The sequence below is a fragment of the Nicotiana attenuata genome, chromosome 6 (assembly GCF_001879085.1).
Source record: "Nicotiana attenuata strain UT chromosome 6, NIATTr2, whole genome shotgun sequence".
NCBI lineage: Eukaryota > Viridiplantae > Streptophyta > Magnoliopsida > Solanales > Solanaceae > Nicotiana > Nicotiana attenuata.
Window position 1 is genome coordinate 23,391,743 of NC_031994.1, and position 16,165 is coordinate 23,407,907.

Sequence of the window (16,165 nt, forward strand, 5' to 3'; positions counted from 1 at the left end):
TGTGCCTCGAGATCAAAATAGTGCTGATGCTCTGGCTAACTTGGGGTCATCGGTTGATGATGACGACTTCAACTCAGGAATGGTTGTGTAGCTCATGAAATCGGTAGTGGAAGAAGGCCACACCAAAATAAATTCATTAAGTTTAACTTGGGATTGGAGAAACAAGTACATAGACTACTTGAAGATTGGGAGGTTACCCTCGGACCCTAAATAATCAAGAACTCTACGTATGAAGGCGGCCAGGTTCAGCCTGTCTGAAGGTACTTTGTACAGAAGAATGTTCGATGGCCCACTCTCCATATGCCTAGGGCCTGAAAATACCGAATACATCTTGAGAGAAGTTGACGAGGGCACATGCGAAAAGCATTCGGGGGCAGAATCTTTGATTTGAAAGATAATCAGGGCCAGCTACTACTAGATCGATATGGAGAATGATGTAAAGGACTTCGCACGAAGATGCGATGGCTATCAGAGATACGCACCGATGATCCATCAACCCCGGGAGTTATTGCATTCGGTCGTGTCCTCATGGCCGTTCATGAAGTGGGGAGGACATCGTCGGCTCCCTGCCGTAGGCACTTGGTAAGGCTCAATTCATATTGTTTATGACTAACTATTTTTCTAAATGGGTCGAAGCTCAAGCGTTCGAGAAAGTCCGAGAAAAAGAAGTCATTGATTTTATTTGGGACCAAATAATATACCGGTTCGAGATACCGGCCGAGATCGTATATGATAATGGGAAGTAGTTCATCGGCAACAAGGTAAGCAAGTTTTTTCGAAGAACATAAGATCAAAAAGATTCTATCCACCCCCATCACCCTAGAGGGAACGATCAATCAAAATCTACAAACAAGTCCATACTCCAAAATTTAAAGAAAAGGCTGACCGATGCCAAAGGAAAGTGGAAGGAAATTCTGCCCGAAGTCTTGTGGCTTACCGTACAACTTCAAAATCCAGCACCGGAGCCACCCCGTTTTCATTGGTCTAAGGTGCCGAAGCATTGATACCGATCGAAGTGTAGAAACCAAGCCTCAGGTTCCAATATGCGACAGAAGAATCAAATGGTGAGTCCATGAGTATGAGCCTAGAACTGTTGGATGAAAGGAGAGAGGCCGCCCTAGTTTGTTTGGCCTCCCAGAAGTAGTGGATAGAAAGATAATACAATCAAAGAGCCAACCTCTGACACTTCAAAATCGGGGACTTGCTAAGGAAGGTTATACTACATACCTGGAACCCGAATGAGGGAAAACTGGGGCCGAACTGGGAAGGACCGTATCGAGTCATCAGAATTACCGGCAAGGGCTTGTACAAACTCGAAGCAGGAAACAGTGCACAACTACCAATTAACTGGAAAGTGACACACTTACGGCAATACTATTGCTAAGGTATGTTTTCAGTTACCTTTTTACAATATTATGAATCAGACTAACGCTTGCAGGCAATTGCCAAGGGAAAGTATGACTATTAGGTCTGAAAGCACGCGTTGCACTCTTTTTCCCTTGAATTTGTTTTGTCCCAAATGGGTTTTCCGGCAAGGTTTTTAACGAGGCAAAAGTGGATCGTGCTAACTTAGATCCAAATACCGATTTTAAATTGGAGCCAATGGTCGCATTAACAGTATCTGATCCCTCTCGAAGATCGACCTCGAATACTGGGGGCCATCGCCCTCGGGTTAGACTTCTTAGCAAGGAAAGAAGGGAACTTTGAACTTGAACAACTTAGGACCGGTGGTTAGGATTAATTTTAAGGGACAAACGTTCAAATGAACCGTGCCCGCATAGGCCACCATTGTCATAATACAAGCTTTTACTCGCTATCGATCATGTACTTTGCACACAAAAATGAAAGAAAGTTCCCACCTTTCTATTAAACTATCGAGCCCAAGAGCTACCCCTACCCGTCTATGGGCCATCCATATTCGGAAACTATCGAGCCCCAGGGCTATCCCCGATTGGGGACTAACGTTCGAAATAAGTTCGGGCATCTCGAGCTATAAAATTCGGGAGTCACAAAACCTATTAGGTAGTGCCTAAACCCAAAAGGCTATGGTCATGGTAAAAAATGGCTCGGAAATGTCTGAATCCCGTAATCAAAATATAAGGCCTTCAACAAAAATTCAAAACCTGCCAAAAGGTTACCCTCGCCAAAAGCATCGTCTAAGAACACTTAAGCATTTTTGAAAAACTTCCGGTCACTTTGAGTTGTCAAAGCTTCAAGAAAATAAAAAATTACATCGAGGCCAAGTTCTATTTGGACCTCCAAAAAACAAACGACTTATTACTACTTTAGATTCTATGCTAAGGCATTAGAAATATTTGCAAGAATAGAAATCATGAAAAGATGCTAAAGCAGTTGAAATTGCCAAAGGGGGAAATTTTATATATTCCAGAATATCTTTACAAAGGCCCTACGGAAACGGCCTCAATGAACAAAGAATATGTACACAAAAACCAAAAAAATCCCAAGGCATTCACGCCTGATCTTCATCGGAGCCCAATTCTTCACTAGAACACTCGGGGCTTTCAGATTCTTCGGAGCCCTCTTCGCTTTCGGGTTCGGCTAATTTCTTGGCTTAAACCTCAACTATTTTTGCCTCCTCGATCTCGGCAGACAGGTCGAAACCTCGAGCATGAATCTCTTTGAGGGTCTCCCTTCGTGATACCCGCCTCACATATTTAGCATTGGTCTTGATGCGGGCCCCGGCTTCAATTGGCCTTGTATTGGGCCACCATCTCCTCGGGATCGGCAGAGGTTGTCTCCAACTGGGACCTCATTGCCTAGAGCCCTTTTCCAAGGGCATCCCATTCTGCAACAACCGAGCTTAGCTATGCTCGGAGATCTTCATTCAGCTTAGCCCGTTTATCAGCTTTCTCCTGCGCCACCCAAAGCTGAACTTCTACTGAAGAATTCTTTTCCAGAGGGGTTTCCTTCTCCGAGGCCAACAGATCCATCTTATTCTTCCACCCATTAGCCATGACTTGGATCTCGTCCATCTCCTTTCGAAGCTGGTCGATCTGGTCAATTTTTGCTGGACCTACGAGGTTTGGTCGTTAGCCACTATGACTAGTTCCTCGCTCCTAAATTTCGAAGACCTTTACCTTTTTGACCAAGTCAATGTGCTCCCGTTGTAGGACCGGTTCTTCTTTCTGAGCCCTATCCAGCTCGGCCTGAAGGTTCTTAATGATCCCTTCTTGTTGCTCACTGAGGAGCTTATACATATCCCTTTTCTGGGCTAGCTCCTTGACCTCGAGCTCGAGATGATTGACCTCGACCCGGTACCGAAGAAAGCTCTCATGATGAAGTACTGAGGCCTACAAAAAGGTAAAAGACGTGAGAAACATCAAAGCATAAGTAAAGTTCAAAGGAACGTAATGATGCCTGATGATAGACTATAATTACGTATTTTAGTCGATTATTACACTCTAATTTACTGCACTTTAGTTGAGTTTGCGCTTTAATCGCTAGTGTTTTGCACTAAGTGTGTGTTTTATGCCTTGTAGGAGTGCTTCCGAGCTATATAGATGTTATGGAATGAATTCAAGTGATTTGGAGCTTTGAAGTCTGAGTAAAAGCCCAAGGAATTAAGCCGGGATCGTATTCGGGGATCAGCGGATGATAGAGCAATAAAACGAAGAATCGAGTAGGCATATTGCGCATTGTCTCGTAAAATGCACATAACTTTTTGCTTAAAACTCTATTTGGGATCCACAATATATGGTTGGAAAGCTACTCAAAGGGCTACAACTTTGATGTTTTACGTTTTTCCAAATTTCAAACGGAACAGGGTGAAAAACACGGTCAAAACCGCAACCTCGGACTTGAGGCGGGCTGAGGCAGTATACTTGCCAAATACCGCGTTCGTACCGCGTTGACCGCGGCCGCGGCTGTCCAAACGTGAAAAAATTATCCTTTTTCGCGTAGGAGAAGGTATAATAGTTTGGGCCCGACCCTACTTGGTATATATACATGGAAAAACGGTATTTTAAGAGGTTGGACACACTTTTGACATAATTTAGACCTAAGGAGGCTAAGGAGATCGGAGATTCGACCTAAGGAGGCAAGAATACAATAGGAGCAAGGCGGGGAATTCTTCTACGAGTTTTTCCTTCCTCTTCCTATCTTTTATTGTTGGTTATGACTTTTAGTATTGTAGTTTTACATACTATTATGAATAGCTAATTCGTTTTCTAGGGTTTTGATAGAACCTTTTGTAGGATAAATTCTTGTTATGTTTTTATATAATTGAGCCGTTGGATTTCTCTACTTGTTCAACTATGTGTTTATTGTTGTTGATTGAATGGCCATCGATTTACTGTGCCTATTATTATGTGTTGCTTGAGAAAGGATACATATTTAGGTGGTTGTTGAACAACGTCACTCCTAACGTATGTGAGAAATCAATACAACGGGTTTAAAGGCAGGTTTAGAAATAACAAAGCCTTGACATGGTCATAATGAGCGGTTAGATAAAGCCAACTAGCGTAGTTCGAGAGAATATGTCTAGTAAATTGTTGTAGTTGCTCGAGAGAGAATTACGGCACCTAAAGTGCTCACGATCAGTAGAGAATACATTGGCAAAATTGTAGGGAACGTAGCTAGAAGGATTCCGACAATTGGGAAAATCATAACTCTAGATCTCCTTAATTTAGTCTCCAACCCTTTGTCTCGTTAGTTGATAATTTTACCGCTTTCTAGTATTTGCTAGTTAATTAGTTAGAAATATAAATCTCAATCTTTATACTTTAGAAAATTGTTCAAACTTGTCTTTTGAGTGATATTAAACAGATATAGCTAAGCCTTTGTTCTCTGTGGGATTCGACTGCGCACTTATAGACCGGATTATATTTGCAGCGATCGCTTATCCTTTTTAGGACTAGAGTTGGGCGTGATCAATGCCTTACCCGATTTAGCGTACGCTGCGCCTCGTTGAAAAGGCACCACACGTTCACCTCATTCATTTTTGCCCGGTCCTCCTTGGTCACCAGGCATTGGAGGTAGCTTGCTACTCCTACGGGAGCATAAAGAACTCGGGCATCCTCTGGGATGGTAAGAATAATTGATCTCTTGCTACCGGGATTCACACTTGGGGCGGGGAACTAATTGATTAACTTTGGGATCGTACTCAGCCCACCATCTTCTAAAGATGGATCCTTCCTCGGAACTTCTAGGTCGCCTATCCCGAAAAAATCTGCCAAAACGGACGAGTCCACGCCATAGATAAAAGAACGAAAGGGATCGTCCGCGCCATGAACCCCTTCATTGGACCTCTCCTTTCCTGCTTGGGCCTTCTCGAGTATGGACTTAGTGTAGGAGGGCGTCCATGAAATCTCTATTATACCGGGCGCTTCCTTCGGAGCGGAGCCGGTGTCTCAGGAGGTCTCATCGCCCGCCTCCACATCAATTTCCCGAGTCTAAGGGAGATCGGCCTCCCGAATCTCCCCCTCGGCTGCTGCCTGCTCCCTGGGAGGGGTTGACTAGTGGGCCACAAAATATCTTCCTCGAACTCAACCCTGAGCCAAAGAAGTGAATCCAAGACCGGTGCTCGAGAGCCAGAGCTCTTCTTTGGCTTAATAGCCAATCTTTTCATTGGCTCCACCGCGGAGCTCAGGGAGCCTGATGCCTTCCTCTTCTTCTTTTTCTTTTCCCCTGCTGCAGTCCCGAGCTGTCCCGAAATAGAGGAATCAACAGACAAGGACACGTCCTCGTCTCCTTCTAAAGTCCTAAGTTCAGTGGTCTTAGGCAAACCTACAAAAGGAAAAGAGAGGAAAGAGGATTCAGTATGATGTAAATAGGAAAGCATGATGTTACCTATTTGGAGAAAGGCCTTACCATGGGAACGGGCCTCCCATTGGCCCTTCGAGAGCTTGCTCCATGCGCGCTCGAAATATGACATCTGTGTACAGATACCCTCGATCTGCTCCTTAAATCGAGGGATAGCTTTAGGAACCCGGGCAACGGCTACATTACCACAAATGCAAATGAGAAGAGAGGAAATAAATAAAAGATTGACGCTTAAGGAGAGATTGTACTTACGAGATGCATTCCACTTCTCAAGGAATGGAATGAGCTCGGGGGAATCAAGTCTTCTATCTTCACTCGAACGAAGCGTCCCTGCCAGTTTCGGTCTCGGCCTTCATAAATGCTCGAAAATGGGGCTTTGCTGGCTCGACGTGCAAGCTTTATTAGTCCCCCTCAGAAGATTTAGGGACTTTATAAACGGAGCAGATGATCGATGGTGAACCGACGAGATTCGGTCTTGTTCGCGAAGTAATGAAGGAGGATCATGATCCTCCATAAAGATGGATGGATTTGCTTGAGGCACACCTCGTACCTCTTGCAAAAATTCAGGACAACCGGGTCCATCAGACCCAATGTGAAGGGGTAAGTGTAAACACTTCGGTACCCCTCCACATGGGTAGTAATAGCTTCCTCGGGCCCGGGGATTATTACATCCTTGCCTTTTCAGTTGCACTTCTTTCGGACCATGGGAAGGACGTCTTTGGTCACGGAGCAAATGTACCTCGATAATCCTTCATCCCGGTCCTATTTGCGTGAGGGTTTCTTGACCTTAAAGTTGTCTACAATTGAGCAACCCCAGGGAATAAACATTTTCAAGGGAGGCTCGGGGGCCGGTTTATCGGCAGCCACCTAGGGAGAAGCCATTTCGAGGGCAACTATTTCAGGAGCGGCCACCTCGATACTAGTGGCCGGTTGAGAAGATAAAGCAGCAACTTGTTGAGGAATATATTTAGATGTTTTGGACATTGTTGTTTGAAGAAGTTTGAAAACTCAAGAGAAGATTTTGAAAGATAAAGAGTCGAGTATAATGATTTGGGGAAATTCTGGGTAAAAACCTAGAAATTACTGTGAAATCTAGAAAAATAAGGGAGAAGATATGAAAGTTTGGAGAAGGTTGATGATGGCTTGAGAATTCGAGGGTAGAAGATTGGTCGTAAAGTGAAAAAAGAACAAGGGGTGAAACCTTATATAGAAAAAAGTTTGCGACGCTTCGCATTCGGAGGTAACCAACCGTTGGTTGACAAATGCGTTCGGCCAAACGCACACGCAAGTATACGTGGTCGTCAAGTAATAAAGTGACTAAAAGTCAGATGTCGAACCCACGAGGACTTGTGATTAGCTATTCACTAAATTAGACTATCCTAATTATCTAAATAAGAATTAAACCTAGTAGTATAGGACTCTAATCAAATTAAGATAAAAAGAAGACAAATAATAAACTTTGAACAGAGGAAGAGCAGATTTTTATGTTATCAATGTTATGAAAATGATCTAGGATTATGGGCTATCTAACAATCATATTTTATTCTTCAAATAAATTGACTAATTAACTTATCTGGTTTATTGGTTGACAGGGTTAATATTGCTCATAAGAATCTGTCGAGTTCTGCCTATTCAAGCTAACGTAACGCCTATATGTCTATGGAGTTAAAATAGACAAGAACAGATTTATATTTCCTATACATCAACCAAGCAAGACAATTAGGTATATGTCTATCCTAACCGCGAATCCACTCCCCGATGCCCAGGTTCAAGAACTTGCTCTACTCAATCCTATATGCAATCTAGAATTTCCACTTTCGAGTTCAATTCTAGATTCATAGATAGTATTCAATTGGTGATCAAGCAATTAAATAATTACGCACAAGATTGAATAAATAAACCAATACGATAAATCAAGAAATCAAAATCAATATTTAAATAACAATAGTCATGAAAGAACCACAACCCTAGAACGTGAAGTTTAGATCCACATAGACATGGTAGAAAAATAACAAATCATACAAAGAAACATAAGAATTACTAAGATTGGTGGAAGAAAGATAGAATTTGATGAATTCCGGCCTCCAAGGCGGCTCCGTGCTTGTGTTTTCCTCTCAAAAACGTCCACCCCTCTCAAAATAGGTTTTGGTTGGCTTTTATATGTGTTGGGGGCGTCTTAGGGTCGAAATATCCGAGTCCTAGTCGAATTAGGACGTGTTTGTATTTTGAGCGTCCAGGGCAGCGTGGGGCCCTGGCCCTGGCCCTCAACTTTTAAACATTATATAAATTGCGCCACAGCCAGCACCCCACGCTGGCTGTGGCCCTCAAATTTCACTTTTTGCCTTTTCTTCCCAATTTTGCTCAAATTCGCGCCATTTCGTCCCAAATTGTATCCGAATGATTCCTACATACAGAAATACCACAAATGAGCACAAATCATCATATTATACATCCGAAATCTATGAGACATGAGCACAATGTGAGGCAATATGCATCAAAATATGCATACTTTAAGCCAAACTTCAACATACTCGAAGTCAGAATGACATTACTGAGAGGAGGTTTTGGCTTCTTAGTCATTTTCTGTTATAACGTACGAAAGAAGGAACCAGGAAACATCTGTCGTTTCTCATCGTTTCAGCAAATCTACCCTCTGAGAAACGAGGGGACTATCTGTATACGGGTAAAATCGAAGGTAAGAAGCACCCCGATTTCCCGGTGGGGTGAACGAGGAGAGGACATAACTGCGTAGTCAAGACCGAAGCGGGGAGCCGCCCGTGTCAAAGCTTGAACAAAATACCTGCACCTGGAGCCATCGAGGTCATGCCCCGGGACCTGATTCGAATAACGTGACCTAGGAAAACATTGCCAAACGACCACACACGATCAACAAAGGGCTGTGATATCCGTGCTCAACTGGCTGTCACGACGTGAATCTCGGCCCGTATCAGCGGTAGATCAATGATTAGCGAGAAGAAAGATTTTTACCTTTTTAGAATTGTACTTAAAGTAAAACTCCCCTACCATATAAATGGGAATCTGACCATTTATTAGACAGATTGTAACATGCATACCAAGGCAATACACATCCATTTTTCTCTGGTTATTTTAAAGTTCATGTTTTGGTTCATAAGTTCTTCATAAGCTGGTCCGGAAACCGAAGGCGAGCTTCTTGTTAAGCCTTTAACTGAGCTCGGGTTTGGTATCATCATTGGTTTGGTTGTTTATTCTTTGTTTTAATTGCTTTTCTAACATCATTAATCACTTGTATCAAATGAATCTACGTATCCTTAAAACCGCGTATAAATTCAATTGTTATCCATCTTAAGGATAAACATATATGAAACAATAGTTATAGTTGAAACTTGAAATCGAATATGATTGAATTATATGAGTTATCAAATTAAATATGAGTGCGATTACATCAAGTATAAAAGAAAAATTAGAATTTTTCAAGCCAAAAACAAAACAATGAAATCGTATAATTTCTAGTATATCAAATTTCATTAATATTTCGGTAGCTAGAATCGCCAAGATTTGCATGAAAGCCGTCTAATCGTCACCTGTTTGGTTGAATTATCAAATTAACATCTAAGTCAAATATCTGTCCAAATGGCTTTACAAAAGTCTCATAGCTCAATTGAATATATCTTTACGAAATCAGTTATCTTAGTACGTAACTAATTCAGATCATGACTTTTTAGCATAGGTTTTTGTTTAATTTATTAAGGCCGAATCTATACTATGCATAGCGATCCACTGTTACGGTATTGAGTTCATCCGAACCTAATATTTTTGATATGGAGTTTAAATTTATATGAAATAATTCACATAAGTTATAACAAATAACAAATATAAATTCATAAATTTAAAAATATAAATATTGAATGCCAAAACCTATAAAATTATACCCACAGAGTTTAAATTCTGAATTCGTCGGTCCGTATAAGACATGCTTAACCTATAAAGAGAATGTCAACCAGCACTCTCATATAAGACATGCTTTTCTGTCAATATCATGGGTTTTAATTTAAAGCTTGGTCTAGTACGTCATAGACCATTTTTGGGGTTATTAATCCAATCGTCCTTTGCCACTTTTGTCCTTTTTATTTGTCACTTGTTCTAATTTCACCTACTTTGAAATGCTCAATTAATCTTTCTAATCGGCAGCTCTTATATTTGTATTAATTAAGCTGTTGGCAACTAATTAAACAATTGTTTTTTTGACCCTCTAAAACTTCTAATGAGCTATAATATACAATGTTGGCGTGTGGAGAGGAGAGGAATATAGGTCTCTTTGTTTCTTAAACTGAAGAGATTATGATCAGCAAAACACAATCCATTCTTGATTGTATGGAATAATCTATTGACTTTAAATCAAAATAGCATTTTAATTGTGGAAGTATAGCTTTTCTAATAATCTAAAGTTGGCAAATTGTTGCTTGCTATTTCCTAATGAAGCTTTTACATCTCCATATTGAGGAGCATTTTTTTTTTCAATCGAAAGGTAGGACTTGACTATTTGCAAAGGATTTGTGGGCCTCAATTTACAAATTAATTAGGGGAGGAGTTTTTTCATTCCTATACACTATTGGAAACTTTATTATCCTAAATATCCATGTTTAGTTAATTATACGGCATAAATAATTTTTCTTTTTACAAAATATATATAATCCACCTTAAAAGGCTCTCAATCCATTATTTGTGCCTTCAGTTGTCACGACCCAAACCCACTAGGTCGTGATGGCGCCTCTCGTGAAGACAAGGCCAGCCAACATAATATTAACTCCTCAAATATCTAACAGTTATTAATCATAAATAAGCTTAAAGCAGGAATATCGTAACCAATATTACGGAATAACAGCGATAACAAGGATGCCAACCCAAATCCAGCCCGCAATCGGGGTGTCACAAGTCATGAGCCACTACAGAGTTTAATATCTACTACAAGACTGTATCTAAGAACATAATCCGAAGATAAACGAAGTACAGATAATAAAGAAGAAACGGGGCTGTGGACACTGAAAGCTGCCTCGTCTCTCCGGGTCCGCCTGGTCTGGATGGAAATCAGTGCTTAGGAACGAACTCTGCTATGCCTATATCTGCACACACGGTGCAGGGAGTAATGTGAGTACTCCGACCCAGTGAGCAATAAAAATGAATAACGACTGAGAATATAAAATTCCACACAGGCACAGATAACGCTATCTTAAACAGTAAAATCAAGTAAACAGTAGGAACCAGTGAAACATAGCAAGAAATTCTCTTTGAAAACAATTAATAAAACAAGTATGCTCAAGTATGGTCAGTCATTGTTACCTGACCGGTCAGCCATTGTTACCTGACCCAACGCGTGTTTCAGTGCCATTGTTACCACTGGTCAGCCATTGTTACCTGACTGGTCAGCCATTGTTACCTGACCCAACGCGTGTTTCAGTGCCATTGTTACCACTGGTCAGCCATTGTTACCTGACTGGTCAGTCATTGTTGTCTGACCAAAACACGTATGACAGTGTCATTGTTACCACTGTCTAATTCTAAATGGGCACCCGCACTCACTGTGGGTGTGCAGACTCCGGAGGGGCTCCTACAGCCCAAGCGCTATCAACAAGGCCTGAAAGCCTGAACAGTATCAATACGAGGCCTGAAAGCCTCCTCACCTCACTCATCATGCCCTCACATAAGGCCCTCGGCCTCAATCAGTCCAGAAATAGTCAACAGCCCCTCGGGCAACAGTAAAGCAATAATACTCAGCTCAAACAATAGTTCAAATATCAGTTTAAAACTCCAAGTTTGAGTAAATATGGCTGAGTTCAAGAAACAGTGTAAATCACATGGACTGAGTTTAAATAATATTTCAAACAGTGAGGAAAACAGTGATGATAGTTCATAAAGAGTTCAAACAGTCGACAATAAGCCCCAAATATGGCAATAAGCCCAAATCATAGTGAAAACAACAAGTCATTGCTAATACGCGGTAAAATATCATCCGGACTGGACCAAGTCACAGTCCCCAATAGTAAATGACCCCGCGCTCGTCATGGAACGCGTGTCTTATCTCAATATAGCACCAAGTTGTGCAAATCCGGGGTTTCAAACCCTCAGGACGTCATTCAAAATCATTACTCACCTCGAACCGGTGAAATCTCTAGCTCGCGACGCCTTTGTCCCTCAAACCGACCTCCACGTGCGTCGAATCTAACCAAAACCACAAGGAATACGTCACAATAGGCTAATGAATCATAACCCAATCGAAAAGACTCGAAAAATATCAAAAATCACGAAGTTGGCAAAACCCGAGCCCCGGGCCCACTTCTCGAAAAATTATAAAATTCACATTACCGGATTCCTCGTCTCGCCACGAGTTCATACATACCAAGAACTCCCAAATCCGAGCTCAAATGACCTATCAAATCCCAATTTGAAATATCAAAAACTCAAACTCTAGTTCATCAATTTTTAGGCTTAATTCCATGAATTTCTAGGTAAATTTCACATAATAATCATGTTTTTAACTCAAAAATCTTACCTCCAACAAACTACAGTCGAAACCATCTACAATTGCTCCCAAAAAGCTCCCAAGATGTTCAACAATGGAGGAAAATGGATCAAGCTTCGCGGATGAAATAATATAAAACCCTTCTGCCCAGCTACAGTGTTTTCGCAATTCCCAGCAAAACCTTCGCATTTGCGAAGCTACAGTGTTTTCGCAATTCCCAGCAAAACCTTCGCATTTGCGAAGCTACAGTGTTTTCGCAATTCCCAGAATAACCTTCGCATTTGCGATGCTACAGTGTTACACCAGAACCAGCAATATCAAATTTCTCCAAAATGATCCGAAACCACCCCGAAACTCACCCGAGGCCCCCGGGACCTCAACCAAAAGCACGGACATATCCCATAACATCATTCAAACTTGTTCCAATCATCAAAACACATCAAACAACGCTAAAACCATCAAATCACATCGGATTCAAGCCTAAGTTCTTCAAAAACTTCCGAAATGCACTTTCGATCAAAAACCCGACCAAACGACGTCCGAATGACCTGAAAATTTGCACACATATCCAAAATCACCTAACGAAGCTACAACAACTCTCGGAATTCCATTCCGACCCTCGGATCAAATTCTCACCCATCAACCGAAATTCGCCAAAATACTAACTTCGCCAATTCAAGCCTAATTCTACACCGGACCTCCAAAATCAAATCCGATCGCACTCCTAAGTCACAAATCATCCCCCGAAGCTAACCGAATCACCGGAAATTACATCCGAGCCCTCTAACTCATTAGTCAACGTCCGGTTGACTTTTCCAACTTAAGCCTTCTTGAAAGAGACTAAGTGTCTCATTTTCTACCAAAACCAATCCAAATCAACTATAACACACCAAATACTGATAATGAAACATGAAGAAGCATAAAATTGGGGGAAACAGAGCGGTAACTCATGAGACGACGGGTCGGGTCGTCACATCCTCCCCAACTTAAACAAACGCTCGTCCTCGAGCGTACCTAGAGTTGCTCTAGAAGCCAACCAATAGCTGAATAACTTTACCAAGCATATACCCGGGGTGATCCCACGTCACCCTATCTCATATAGGTCTGACAACACAACATAGCTGAAATTACCCAATCCAGCCTAGCCCATAAATCATAGAACTACCTTTTCACTTCTGAAACCATCAATACGATCAAAAACTCACTCCTATACTTTGAATAGTCCCGAACCAACTGTAATAACCCATACTTGCAACCTCAGATGAAATCATATGATATACCACATAATCCAAGCACTCGAAACGATAACTTCTATTCACAGCAGTTGCCCACAATAACCAAATACCGATAGAAAATCCCTTATTAGCTAAAGTCTTATTCCAGCACTTTCATATACTACCAACGATAAATGAAACACGCGATAAACTGTAACCATTTCTCAGATCAACCATTCATGAAGCCGCTTCATTTCGACTATTACCACAACAGATTTCCGGGCCGAACCTCGATATTATCCTTCTAACAAGCTGAGATCAAATCTGTTCGTATTCATTAATGACTCTAACGATCCCCTCGAATCCAACACATCACTCTGGTGCTATGACACCTCAATACAGGCCTAAGACACAACTTGCATAATACACGCACCAACGGGAAATGGTTTGAGCATACTAAATCATGACAATTGATTCAAACGAAAGAGCTGTACCTCAAGCTCATTAGTACCATCACAACACAAGGCTGAGACCCCGTCTCACATCATAGAATAGAACACATGAATCTGCCCCGAAAGGTCATAACTCCACGCAGCCTCGCTACAATGCGTGATCCTATCCCAACACTGTTACACATGAAGCAACTCAAGACACTGTGATCAAAAATCGACAGCCACGCACAATTTGAAGGTCTGAAACCAAAGCAATTCCTTACACTCACGGTGAAACAAATACGACACGCAACCCGATAGGTCATAACCCATACTCCATCCACCAAGCCACACTCAATTACTCTTCCCGCTCAACTTTGCACCACATGTGCCCATATCCAACGAATCACAACGTCTCACAACATTGAAAAAAAACTCATAGATCTCCTTAGATCACTGACAAGCTCAATGACCATCGAATCAACCTATCCCTCAACAATACAACTCGGGGCCAACCAAGCTAACTCAAGCTATATACGTAGTCACATCGGCCTGCCAACAAACTCAATATCAAGAAGCCTGAAGCTGCTCTTTCCACTACTATAATTCCTGCCGGAGCCGTACGATACGGTGCTCGGCACCAAATCAATACTGAAACCCACGATCTCGCCCGGCGACATGCCCGGCCATAAGAAACGCATCCGAAAAAGTCCCTCAATACCGGAACTGAATCAATGGTAGAAACCTCTGCACTGACATCCGCCACGAAGGCCCAATTAAGAAAAGCAATCCTTCCCAACCGTCCGCTGGTCTTCGGAATACAAACCACTCTGCTAGAACATAACCCGATGCACCTCGCCATGGAACCCGTGGCATTTTCCGACATAACCCATAGCACAATAGTCTAGAATAACCCAACACTGAGACAACCAGTCTATACCCCAATATCATATCCAGAATCTAATATACCAAGCAAAGAAAGATCCACTCGGGCCTCCAAATCCCAATAGCCGCTAACGGTACCAATACACACGATCCACAACCACTACATAGCCTGAACATGAGAACTCCCAGTCTCCAACTCCATATAGCTCAAGAATCTCTGTACCTGATTCCCAAATTCCTCAGTATGAATACATATTACACCTCGAGTACCTAATCATTCCACGAAAGATCTAAGATTCCCCTGTGCCATCACACAACTCGGATATCAACAGCCGATCTAACAAGAAAGCACCGCAATACTACCGTAGTATCATCAGTCTAATCACATTGACCTTTTTCCGAGACATATACTCTCATCAAATCACTTCCATTTAGCAGCACCATTTCCTTGATTAGCTGAGGCTACCCGTTGCCTAAGAATTTTATGAACTCCTTTTCAGAACTGAACTGTAACTCATCTAATCAAGAACTTCTGTTGATCCCATTAGGAAGAAGAATCATTACACATTCCATGCTTCGCATACCCATAGAAAATATATTCATCTCCAAACCACGGTGAAACCCGACAAGAACATCTCTGCCAATTCCATTCGCACAAGCTAAACTGCCAGGACTGAATCCTTCTATCCAAACTAAGCTAAGCAAGCTGTCAGAACTCAAGAACTTTGCTGCACAATGCTTGTAAAGGCTCATTACCTTGAACACATATGAGGAATTAATCATATCCTTACCATACCGATTCGGTCTACTATCAAGCTACTCCATCTATCTAATTTCCCTTCTGATTCATCATCAACTTGATATTTCTCCCTTGCTGTAGCATGACAATGCCTCAATCCAGGCTTACCACACGAGACTCGAACATAAGACCACACTGTCTAAGACCCATAGCCACCGAATACTCTCTCTGCTGTCCCCCGAAATACCACACTCCAGAATATTTTACTTGAAGAACTCCCTGCGAATCTGAATTCATTACCATTACCTTCCAGATACCGATACATAGAACCCTATAATCATCATAAAAATACCACCAGTCTCGACATTTTCCGATGAAAACACGGTCTCTGACCACATACACAACCTTGAGACACCTGATTGTTACATGTAGAATCTTGAACACAATAAAACCATTCTTGAGAGTCATTCACTCTTATTCAAACTGCAAGTTGCCTGACTTAACGAACAGAACCACTCGTGCCTTATTAGCACTTTGACACTGCAGGTTATGATCTAATTCCAGTACAAACAAACATCTTCCTTCTCTATACACTGAGCATTCTTTATCAACAACA